The sequence below is a fragment of the Phyllobates terribilis genome, unplaced genomic scaffold (assembly GCF_046119375.1).
Source record: "Phyllobates terribilis strain yellow unplaced genomic scaffold, ASM4611937v1 Scaffold_4__5_contigs__length_816908805, whole genome shotgun sequence".
In the NCBI taxonomy this organism is placed as follows: Eukaryota; Metazoa; Chordata; class Amphibia; order Anura; family Dendrobatidae; genus Phyllobates; species Phyllobates terribilis.
In genome coordinates, this window is record NW_027362764.1 from 238,357,622 (window position 1) to 238,370,619 (window position 12,998).

Here is a 12,998-nt window from a genome sequence, read left to right on the forward strand (position 1 = left end):
CACAAGCCTCCGCGGTAGACGTTTGTACGTGCTCTGGAAGCCAAGATATAGCGCGGAGCCATTCCTGAGGACCGTATGGTATCATAATTGATATCAAAAGGTCGGTTACGGCGGCCCGAATCCATGGGAACCCCTGGGGGTATCATGAGACCATCCCAGAAGAAGTTATTGGGTTCCATAGAATTTGGGCTTCTGATCGAAGTTAGACCTGAGGGTGGAGACTGAGCCAGCTGACCTCACCAGCAGTGGGCGGGACGGGGCAGGTAAGATAGCAGGACAGACAAGAGACAAGTCAGTTTTTGACCCAAGAGTGGTGTGCTGAACATCTGAGCACCAGCTGAGGCCACCAAGGGGAGGAGCAGTTTGACCATGCGGTGGTAGGCCTCAGCCTGTAACAAAGAACCGTGCCTGCGACCGCAGAATCCTCTCCCTGCGTCACAAGAAAATCAAGAAACCGGTAACTGATATGCTGTGGTGATTCTGTGTGTTGTATTCCATTGTTGTATAGTTTAGCCTGACCTTATACCTGTGTATATTTAGTTGTATATCGTGTATCTAGTGTATTATTATAATCAATTACCTCAAGTAATTGTGGGCCTGCCTTTTATTCTGCATAACGAACGCACGTCCGTGTGAGCTCGGCTCAAGCCAAAAACGCTACCCAGGGTTGGTTCCTGACCCGATATAGGCCCATTCACGGACTGGGCGTATATCTAAAATAGGGACTGGTGGCAGCATACCAACTGAGGATTGGGGAAGGCTGGTAGTGACGGTCGGAGGTTCAGATATATATATTCCTGGCGCGGCCAAGGAAGATTTATATACCACCCTCACTAGAGAGGGCCCCGATACCCAGTAGGTTACAGGACAGTCTCTCTGGCGACCGCTTATCCTAGGTGCAGTTCCTTGACTGACCTGAGGCTAAGAGGGCGCTAGCGAGTTGTGCTGTGTAGTGACGTTACGGTTTAGTGACGTTGAAGGGGAACACTCTACCGTGTTCCCTGCGCTGGTTGCAGCTTCCTGGCACTACTTTCTCTAGGTGCAGTACCTTGACTGACCTGAGAGGTAAGGGGGCGCCAGAGAGCTGCACCCACCGGCCGGCTTTCATCACACCCTACACATCAGACTGTCGCCTACCATGGGAACCTTGAAAAGGAAGCTGACAAGGGTACAATCTGCGGGAACCCTCGCTCCAGCATACCATTGCAAGACTTGCTGTACCCTGACCTACCATATCCTCACCCATTTCTTGTAGTCTGTTTGTGTGCCCTGGCGGACAGGGTCTTCTCTACTCTTGTACCAGTCGGTGACCCCTTTTGACATGTAACGTGCAATGGAATAAATGTCGCTGTAATAGTAATAATAATTATAGTACTTGTACTCTGAGTCAATTGATTGCACTTTCCAGGTGTCTACCCCTAATTTGATGTGTTTTGGCAGCTTTTGGGCCGGTTTAAATGTGTTGCATATGCTTTTTTTTGTCCCCCCCATTGAATCCTATGGAGTTCGGTAACGTTCGATGAACATTCGACGAATAAATCGGCGAATATCGCAAATTATATATTTAAACATTCGCTCATCTGTAGCCAAGACAACTATCAACAACCCAAGATCTTTGTGTGGGAGAGTGTGGGTGCTTTGGGAGGTAGCTCCCTCCCTCTTAAAACTTTCTAAATGACCACTATTGATGACAGCGTCTAGTGGATTAGTCAGCCATAGATATTACTGGCACCAGCCCTGGCTGTTACAGTAGGAGCTCAGCTATCAGGTAAGCTCACACAGTAATCACACTTGTACGATCACCCAGATGTACCACTATGTCCATTTGAGGGAAATCCTTTTCAAATAAGATTTATTATTACTAGTGTTGAGCGAGCATGTTCTGTCCAAGCTCAGCCCGAACGTACTCGGCGAAAGGGTTAACAGAACATACTCGCTCAACACTAATTATTACGTCTCATATCAGAAAGGTGTTGAAATATGCTTATAAGTCCTACTCAAAAAGGATTGTGCAAGAAATGCAAAAACTAGATACAGAGGTTTGTGAAAAGCAAGCACGTGTCTCTGATTGATAATGAATTGATATTTTTTTCCTGTAAAAAAATATTGTGCTGCCTTGCTTCTGCTTTTTGTGCATTATGAATGAAGAAAAACATTTGTAATAGTATTTAAAATACAGCAGAACAAATGCCAGCTCCACCATATCACTGATCAATCACACTGAGGCTGTCACTTCTGCTGGTATATTCCATTTCTCTCTCTCCCTATCAATTGAATCTCTGTATCATTTGCAGACTACTACTTTTATCTCCTACTGTGTTGAAGTTGAACAACACATTGCTATCTTGAGTATTTGCCCAATGTTCTAGGGCTTTATGTTACTATTTATATTGCTGAGCTGTATGCACTGATCTCCTCTCATTATTCTAAATCACCTTAAAATGGCTGTTGCATTCCCTACTTTTTTAGATGTTATAATAGTCCTGACTGATCACTAAACCAAGTGATAAGAAAGCTTTAAGGCACTGACGGAAAGCCTATATTGTCACTTCCGAAGTCACATAAGCCTCTTATGGCTGATGCAATCTTCTGCAATATGTAAAGTATAAGCCCTTATTTCTTGAGAATTCGCACAAATCGAATCACAAATTGTTTCAGTTCACCGGGACTTTCGAATTTCAGTAAACGCAACACAAATTTGATTTGTATAAAAACGATTTGCTCATCTCTAGTAATAAGGCTATGTTTGAGGCAGTAAAATATATGGGAAAAAAACTGCATGACTGTAGTACAGTGATTAACAATTTTCCAAACAGAACACAGTCTGTAATATTCATTATGTGCAATTAACAATGAAGAAACTAGAAAGCTCATCCACTGCCATCATTTTATAGTTGGATAAACAATCAAACTCATCTGTGGATGTGAAATTGTGTCCTTATGAAGCATTATTTATTTCTTATTAAAGTCAGTCGCTTTGCAGATAATCAATCCAAGCTTCCATAATCATATCCTAGTAGAACAACTCAGTGCTGACCATTATTGTGACATGAGATGAAAGACTTTAGTGGCTTAAAAGGAAGTCTGCGCTTTTATTCTTCACTGCTTTGTAAAATATTCACAGAGCTAAGCAAAATTTTTAATAACAATTGTGCCTTCTATGAAACTACCATATACTATTTCCATATTTATACAGTCACACCCTCACACAGCAGCTACATATAAAACTATACCTTAAAGAGAAAATCCTTCATCTGTGAGAAATGGCTGAAGTATTTATAGACTAGATTTTACTACATGAAAGTATAAAAAATTACACTTCTTTTTGTCATACAATCTGCATTATAGTGGTATTTTATGTATTTGATGCCATATTCTTAATCAAGTGTTTATGTCTGCTGATTCTCATGCTGTATAACTTTCCATCCACATCTTTAAAGTGGGTAGTCCCTCTTTATTTGTCAGCATTAAGTGTGCTGGAGCCTCCTTTTATTACTTCCCATAATTCATTGTTTGTACCATTGTCCAATGGCTTGCCCCTCCTCAAACTTAAAACCCACCTAATGTTTATGCATATATGCAGGTTGACAGACAAGAGTGCAAGAGAAGAGAAACAAAAACCCACTCCAACTTCTTGAAATCTGTCTCAGCGTCTTTGTTGCTGGAGATTATACTTGACAACAAGTAGTAGACAGCAAGTTAGACAGAAGATAGATACTTTTAAGTGGGTTTTTTTCATATCTTGCTGGAAATATTATGTAATAAATACATGTAAACATACAAATTAAGAAAAATATAAAAAATATAAAAAAACCCTTCAAACCAAAAAATATTAAAAAAATTGTCAATATATAGCATGACATATATTATTGCAAATACATGAAAATACAGTACATCCATTCCCCCCCAATATATATATTTTAGATATCCACATGACAATAATAACCTGTAGAATTAATTTGTTAGGTTATTTAGTGTGGAGCAAAATGAACAGTTTAAAAAATAAACAAAACAAAAATACCCAAAACTTTTTCTCTTTATTTGTGTCACTTAGAAAAATAATAGAAATGGTACAGTAACTTATATGAAATCTTAAAAAGTGTTGAAAAATGAAACAATTTCTTCCAGAATAAAACAAAGCTTTGCAAGGTAAAAAAAAGCTACAGAAATACGTTGAGACAAAAAAGAAGAAAAAATAGAAGTAAAAAAATGACTGACCATTTAGGTTTTTGTTATTCCTGGTCATTAAATCGTTAGTATGAGTAACAGTTATGGCTCATGCAGACGATAGTATTTTCGGGCCAAGTGCGATCCGACAAAGCATCTTTTCAATACTTGAGAAAATCTGATCACACTGATCAAACTCTAAGTCAGAGTGTGATTAGAGTGTGATTATCATAACTGGCCCGATTCTCTCAGATGAGAGAAAATACCATTGTGTGACCCTATCCTACTGGTGGACACATCTATATGTTTATTTGAAAATCATTTTGTGAAGAGTTTCTACAGTTATAATTAGGATCCATTTACATGGACTGACCGGCGGCACTAGAAGACCGCCTATCGATAAAGTCTTACAGATCGGCAGTAAAATTTTACAGACAAAAGAAAATTATGCACACTGAACAATCTGTAATAGATAGCTCAGTGCATATAGGCTGCCATTGTTCTTGGTAGTGAGAGTCCTGTTTGCACAAGACAATGAACTGACGAAAACGATTATATTTTGTGCTACACAAAAGATCATTTCACATGACGCACCAACGTTTTGCTTGTTTGATTGGAAGCATATTTAAACGGAAATATTATTGTTAGTTTGAGTGAGCATGCTCGACACTGCTCGGTACTCGCTCGAGGATCTCACTACTCGGGATGTTCGGCGAGCACCGAGCATTTTCGGGTTACTCGGGCGGGAGCTCGGGTCTCCGCCCTGCATGTTTGGCGCTCTTTACAGAGCCAATGAACATGCTGGGATTGCCAGCCAGTCACTGTAATTCCGCAGCCATGTTGGTTGTGGGCATTACAGTGATTGGCTGGCCGCACAGCGTCACCTCGAGTATTTAAAACCGGGCGCTGCCATCTTGGACAGAGTCGCTCCGGATCAGATGGTGTAGGGAGAGTGCTGCTGAGCTAGGGAGAGATTTATACTGCAAAATAGGTAATGTAGGGTCTCTAAAGCCTGCAAAATCAAACAAACAATCCTTCTCAGGACTAATTATCCATCCCAGATATCAGGCAGGCAGGCAGGCAGGCAGGGTGTATAGGAGACGCAGTGGTTAAACCAACAAACACTGTATCACAGTCCTGTGTGCTGCTTCTCAAATTGCTAGACTTAGCCCCAGGTCTCAGGGGCCAGGAAAAATCTGTTTAAAAGATTTTGGTGTAGGCCAGAGAACAAGAACTGTGGTTTTCCTCTTCCACGGTTCAAATCTGGGTGTAATCCACCTTTTTGCATAAAAAAAACAGTTTGAGTGTCTCGCTGACTGTTCAGACACAAATATATCTGTTTAAAAGAGTCTGGTGTAGGCCAGAGAACTAGAACTGTGGTTTTCCTCTTCCACGGTTCAAATCTGGGTGTAATCCACCTTTTGCATAAAAAAAAAACTGTTTCAGTGTCTTGCTGACTGTTCAGACACAAATATATCTGTTTAAAAGATTCTGGTGTAAGCCAGAGAAATAGAACTGTGGCTTTCTTCTTCCACGGTTCAAATCTGGGTGTAATCCACCTTTTTGCCTTTTTTACATAAAAAAAAACAGTTTGAGTGTCTCGCTGACTGTTCAGACACAAATATATCTGTTTAAAAGATTCTGGTGTAGGCCAGAGAACTAGAACTGTGGTTTTCCTCTTCCACGGTTCAAATCTGGGTGTAATCCACCTTTTTGCATAAAAAAAACAGTTTCAGTGTCTCGCTGACTGTCCAGACAAAAATATATCTGTTTAAAAGATTCTGGTGTAGGCCAGAAAAATAGAACAGTGGTTTTCCTCCTCCACGTTTCTAATCTCCTTTTATTACCCTTTTGCCATTGATAGTGCGAGTGTAAGCTATTTTACTTCATTTACAATGGGCAAGGTGCGTGGCAAGGGACGTGTAACTGGACATTTTGGTGATGGTGCGTGCAGAGGACGGGGCCGTGGCCAAGGTGAAAATGTGCCACAACCAACAGCCACATCTTCTCGCTACCAGTTCTTGACCGAATTACTACGGAAGCACACAACAACACCACTATTCCGAATTGATCAGTGTGAACAGGTTATTAATTGGATAGCAGATAATACTTCCAGTCACCTGGGCACCACCACCTCCGGCGGTCTGTCTTCCACATGGTCAAGTGTTAGTAGCCGTGAATCTCGACCGCATACTCCTCCTCACCCTGATGCTCCTTCCTCCCACCATGCCGAGTGTCGTCAGACAGCAACTGATTCCACAGCTGTTCAATGGTCCATTTCCATATTTGGGCCACTCGCCTGCTCCACTTGAAGTGGTGTAAGAGGAGATCCCATGTAGTGATGGCAAAATATTTGAACAGCCACGGCCACAGGAAGGCGACACTGGCAATTTGTCACAAGAGGTGGACGATGATGAGACACAATTGCCACAAAGGGAGGAGGATGAGGTGGTGGATGATCTAGTAACTGACCCAACATGGCAGGAGGACACGCAGAGTGAGGCCAGCAGCACACAGGGGGAGGGAGGCAGAGTACCCAAACAGGCAGGAAGAAGCAGTGTGGTGGCCGCAGACAGAAGGCGGGCAACCATTCCGTGTAACACCAACACGAAGGACGTTGCCAGTACAACCGGTAGGTCTTCCAGAGTCTGGAATTTTTTTAAAGACTCTGCTGATAACCCCAAAAAGGCCATTTGTACCACCTGCCAGGCCAGCATCAGCAGGGGTGACAAAACTACCAGCCTGACCACCACCATCATGATCAGGCACATGTCAGCAAAGCCCCCGACATTGTGGGGCGAACCCCAGGGTCCACTACCAGTGTCAGCGGGTGTCACCACTGCTTCTTCCGCTGTTGTGCGTGTAGGAGAACCCCCTGTCCATACTGCATGCAAAGATGGCCAATCCTCTCAGTCTTCACTTGTTATGGCAGTTTCTCAAGAAACAGCATTAACGTTCACGTCCACGTCCCACCGCAGCGTTCAATTTTCCATATCCCAGACCTTTGAACGAAAGTGCAAATTCGCAGCCAACACCCCACAAGCCACAGTCCTAAATTCGCACATTTCATGACTGCTTGTGTTGGAAATGCTGCCTTTTAGGCTGGTGGAGATGGAATCCTTCTGCAACCTTATGGCGGTGGCCGTCCCTCAGTACTCGGTCCCCAGCCGACACTATTTTACCCGGGTGTGCCATCCCCGCACTACACAAGCACGTGTCCCAAAACATCTGCCGTGCCCTCAACAACGCAGTTACTGGGAGAGTCCTCCTGACAACGGACACGTGGACAAGTGCTTGTGGCCAGGGACGGTACATCTCCCTGACGACACACTGGGTAAACATAGTGGAAGTCGGGACCCAGTCAGACCTTGGGACGGAACATATCCTCCCCAAACCGAAGATTGCGGGCCCTATGTCAGTCAGAGTTGCCCCCACAGTGTATAGCTCCTGCGCATCATCCTCCTCCTCCTCCTGATGTTCAGTCTCCATCTCAGATATCACCACATCAGTTACAAGCTGGAAACACTGCAGTACTGCCTCAGCCAAGCGACAACAGGCTGTGCTGAAACTCATAAGCTTAGGTGATAAACCTCACACTGCTTGTGAGTTATGGACAGCTGTGAAAGAGCAGGCAGATCTGTGGCTGAGACCGCTGAACCTACATCCAGGCATGGTCGTGTGTGACAATGGCCATAACCTGGTGGCGGCTCTGAGACGAGTCGAGATCACACAAGCACCATGCCTGGCTCTTGTGCTTAACCTCGTGGTTCAGTGGTTTCTTAAATCGTACCCCGAGTTGCCAGATCTGCTCATCAAAGTACACCGCCTGTCAGCTCATTTTCGGAAGTCGGCTACAGCTTCCGACGCCCTTGCTGTGTTGCAGCAGCGTTTGCAGCTTCCGGCACACCGACTGGTGTGTGATGTCCCCACACATTGGAACTCTACCCTCCACATGTTGCAAACGATTTGTGAGCAGAAGAGAGCAGTTGTGGAGTACCAGCTGTAACAAGGCCATCGATATTCAGGTCAGACTCCACACATAAGACCTCAGGAGTGGACCTGGATGTCTGACATATGTACCATCCTGACAAACTTTGAGGAGTCCACCAAGATGGTGAGTGGCGATGACGCCATCAATAGCGTCAGCATCCCACTTGTCTGTCTTTTGCAACGCTCTCTGCAGAGAATTAAAGAGGAGGCATTGCAGCAAGAGTATGATGAGATGGATCAAGAAGCAGTAGCGGGCGATTACACACAGCCCAGCCTCATCTCATCCCAACATGCATTGGGGGACAATGAGGGAGAGGAGGAGGAGGAGGAGGAAGAAGAACAGGAGCTGGTATCATGCGCTGTAGATGGTAGTACCTGTACAACTGTCATAAAGTCGGTTCAGCGTGGGTGGCCTGAGGACAGGGGGAGGAGGAGGAGAGCATGGTCAGTCATCATCTTGGTGAGGACACGGAAGTCTTGCCCGTTACCAATCTGGCACGCATGGCTGACTTTAGCTTACGCTGCCTTATCCGTGACCCTCGCGTTGTCAAAATGTTGGGTGACATCATTACTGGTTGGTGACACTTTTAGACCCCCGCTACAAGGAGAACTTTCACTCTCTTAATCCTGAGGTGGAGAGGTCTACAAAAATGGGGCAGTACAAGAAGGCCCTTGCTGCAAAACTGTTAAAAAAATTCCCATCTGAACATGCTAGTGGCAGAGGTCACAGTTCATTGCCCAACCAAGGCGTACAGGCGAGAGAGACGCAACTCCAATCCAGCAGAGGCAGGGGAACACTGTCAACGTTCTGTGACAGTTTTCTGAGACCCTCCCAGCTTACAGGCCCTGAGGAGCGGGGTACTCTCACAAGGAGTGTAAAGTTTCAAAAGATGGTGACGGAGTACCTTGCCGACCGTACCAGCGTCCTCCGTGATTCCTCTGTGCCTTTTAATTATTGGGCATCCAAGCTGGACATTTTGAATGAACTCGCTCTGTACGCCTTGGAGGTCCTGGCCTGCCTTGCCGCTAGCGTTTTGTAGGAGCGTGTTTTTAGTGCCGCTGGGGGATTTATAACTGATAAGCGTACTCGCCTGTCAACTGACAATGCTGACAAGCTGACCCTTATCAAAATGAAGAAGGGCTGGATTGGGCCAGACTTCTCATCACCACCAAAAGACAGTAGAGTAACATAAAGTCAAATCCACTGTGTTATTTCGGGAGGTGTATTCCCATGCACCGCTTCACACCCACACATGGGTATATGCTTCCTCATTTCGGCTGTTTTTTGCTCTTCTCCTTATCCTCAGCCTCCACCACCACTATAACACAAGGGTGACCATGGTCCATGTTGCCAACATTGCAAGTTCCTCCGTCCTAATTTTTGGCAGCTTTTGCTTGGAAGGCATAGGTAAAGACTATGGGACATCCACTCCCCAATAATGGAAATAATGTTTTTAATATGCTGTACTGCATGGTTCTTGTAAGGGGCATTGCAAGTTCCTCCATCCTAATTTTTGGCAGCTTTTGCTTGGAAGGTATAGGCAAAGACTATGGGAGACCCACTCTCCAATAATGGGAATAATGATTTTAATATGCTGTACTGCATGGCTCTTGTAAGCGGCATTGCAAGTTCCTCTGACCTAATTTTTGGCAGCTTTTGCTTCGAAGGCATAGGCAAAGACTATGTGAGACCCACTCCCCAATAATGGGAATAATGTTTTTAATATGCTGTACTGCATGGCTCTTGTAAGGGGCATTAAAATCGTCTTGTTAAGCTACTGTGACCTCCACGTCTCTTCCAAGGGTCATTGATATTGTCTTTTTATTCCACTGGGACCTCCACCACTCTTCCAAGGGGCATTTTATACTGTCTTTTTATTCCACTGGGACCTCCACGTCTCTTCCAAGGGGCATTGAAACCGTCTTGTTAAACGACTCTGAACTCAACGTCTCTTCCAAGGGGCATTAAAACCGTCTTGTTAAGCTACTGTGACCTCCACGTCTCTTCCAAGGGGCATGAAAACTGACTTGTTAAACCACTCTGAACTCCACAGCTCTTCCATGGGGCATTGAAATGTTGTTTCTAATTACCTCTAACTTCCACGACTCTTCCAACCGGCATTGCATTTCCTCCTAATTTTAGTCAGCTTTTGCTTTTCAATGCATAGGCAAACACGAAGGGAGACCCACTCCCCAATAATGGGTAGAAGGTTTTTTGTACGCTGTAATCCACGTCTGTTTCAAGAGGCATTGCAATTCCTCATAATTTTTGGAAAGCCTTCCATTCACTGCTTAGGTCAACAGTGTACAGGAGACCCAATTGCTGTAAATGGAAAAAATGGTTTAGTTAAGGCCCTCTGACCTCCATGTCACTTCCAAGGGGCATTGGAGTGCCTCGAAATTTTTGGTAGGCATTGCACTCACTGTATGCCCTATAACTGTGTAGCTGAACCACTCCTTTTGGTACACGGTGTGGAGGAGTATTTTTGTTTTTGGTTATTTATTTTACCTTTTACTCAAGTCTTTTCCCTGGAAAGGATGTTCCTTAACATATTTCACAGGAAAGCAGTTTCAGTTTAGTTTTCGAACGTTTTATTGTGAGCCCGTAAATGTGGCTTAATACCTCTGACCACGTTGTTGACAGCAGTGACCTGGGGGTCAGAAATGCTTCCTTGGGCGATCCCCATGCTGTCCCTATGTCATTTGAGCACTGTCACTATCGTTTTGGGCACTTTTTAGGCTTTTTTACAGACTGCCGGGGGTGCCGCTGCAAAAATGCTCGGGTCTCCCATAGACTAACATTCACGGTGAGCTCGGCCCGAGCTTCGAGCACCCGAGCATTTTAGTGATCGATCAACACTAGCTATAGTGAAACAAGCGTTGTTAAAGATTCTCATGCACGATAATCTAAATACTCCAGCAAAGGGACTGTGGCTTGGTGACTCCCGTCTGACAACCGGAGTGAAATCCAACCAACTGTGAAAGACAAATGCCAATTTGTATAACAAAAACATCACAACTGAGGCCTGCAGAAAATATATTTGCAGGTATAAAAGAAGGATGGGGAGTACAACTGTAGATAAAGACCTATTATTGCTCACATTTTATTACATTAATGAAATATTCATCTGGAGTTATCTTACAAATGCCTTTTGGTTTAGATAACTCAAATCACAACTCTAAAGAAAAGTACAACATGGTCTAGTTTTAAGCCTCTGGAGAGTAAATATTGATTCAAACTTTTCAAAATCAAGTTTTTTTTTATTTAGAGCAGAGCTACAATGTATAGGGTTTTGTGGCATTTTACATTATTAATTCATTTTTCAAAGCTTAAACAAGTACTTGTCAATTTTCTCTTCAGGACACTGAGCAAGAATAGACTTAGTGACAGACACAAAATATTTCATCTCTTTTCATACTCTGCAGGTGCTTTCATCTACATGTAAATGCTGTTATTTTTGTGTCCCAATCTGAAGAGCATTCATCTAAGGAAATACTTAAGACATATTTCACAAAAAGAAATTACAATAGTCTGGCAGGCTTTACTTTATTATGTATTTGAATGGAAAATATGGTTTGCATATGTGGGAATATATTGCCTGTTTCTTTTTTGACTTAAAATATTCTTGCAAAGAAAATTCTTCAATTATTTTATTCTATTTCTTGCCAAAATATAGAGGGGGCTAATTAAATATGCATAAATAAATTAGTCGTCATTAATCCCAAACAACTAGGTGTCAACCTTCAGAGCTTATTTGGTATGGTATTAATTTTTCTTTTACTTTAAAATATAATTTTAATTGATATAATTTTATAATTATAGTCTTCTTATTATCTATTAACTTGCTTAGTCTCACTTTTAGTGTAGAGTACTATCAATAGCTGGACTATGTGACTGTCCATGTCCCATAGGTAGGATGAAGATCGTGTCCCGTTTTTGCCAAATGACCTCCCTCAAATTTAACCCAATCTCGATGGAGCGGAGTAGGATTCAAATTTTATCTTTCCATGGGTCACATAGGATAATGTACCAATTGTCTATAAATTCATGACAAGTCCGGTTATCCTTTATTCATTTTCATGTATCTATAAACAATGATGCTGATGTGTAATATAATGTGATCATGCTATATTTAATATATGATGGGTATGTATTTAGCACGGTAGGTGACATTTGTGACTTTTTTGTTAACAATAATAGTAACAAAGAATAGTTCTTGTTTAAGCGACACTTGTATTTATTTTATATTCTCACAAAATAGTGTACATAAGAAAAAATAGATATTTGATTTAACAAATTGCAAAGAATGGATTTTTAACCAAGAAATAGTGGATAATAAGGATGTTAGCACATTCTTTAGCACATTGAGAAAACTAAACATTAAGAACAACTACTGAAGTGGACAAAATAATTGTCAAGACAGTTTTATCTATTAATATTAAAGGACATTATTACTATGGATATATATGAGGACTAATATCATCTGCTAGCAATTTTTACAAGTAAATGTAGGTGACCATATTTCATCTTTCAGACTTTTTTACTTATTTTGTGCTTTACGCACATATTTTATGGCTTAAGGATTTTTTTTTGCATGTTTTTGATTAGAAGCCAACTTTGGTATAAGGAGAGATATTATAAAGATATTGCAATGTAAAAGAAAAAAGTAATGATACTGTATGCTTGTAAGAGGACTGAAATTGGTCTGTCATTCTCTAACAAATATTATGGACTGTTTACATTTTAAAAAGCTCATTGAGTAGGCCACAAGAGTGTGCAAATTGCCAGACAAGAGCTACTGCAGGGCATTGCTGCTAAGAGAGGGGACCATAAGCAAGGG

The 12,998-nt window shown here is 42.5% G+C and overlaps 1 protein-coding gene across 1 annotated transcript in view; it reads right to left on the bottom strand.

Moving 5' to 3' along the window:
• Positions 1-12,998, bottom strand: part of CNTNAP2 (contactin associated protein 2) — a 3,253,420-nt gene that overhangs the window by 1,489,695 nt on the left and 1,750,727 nt on the right. The window lies entirely within an intron of this gene.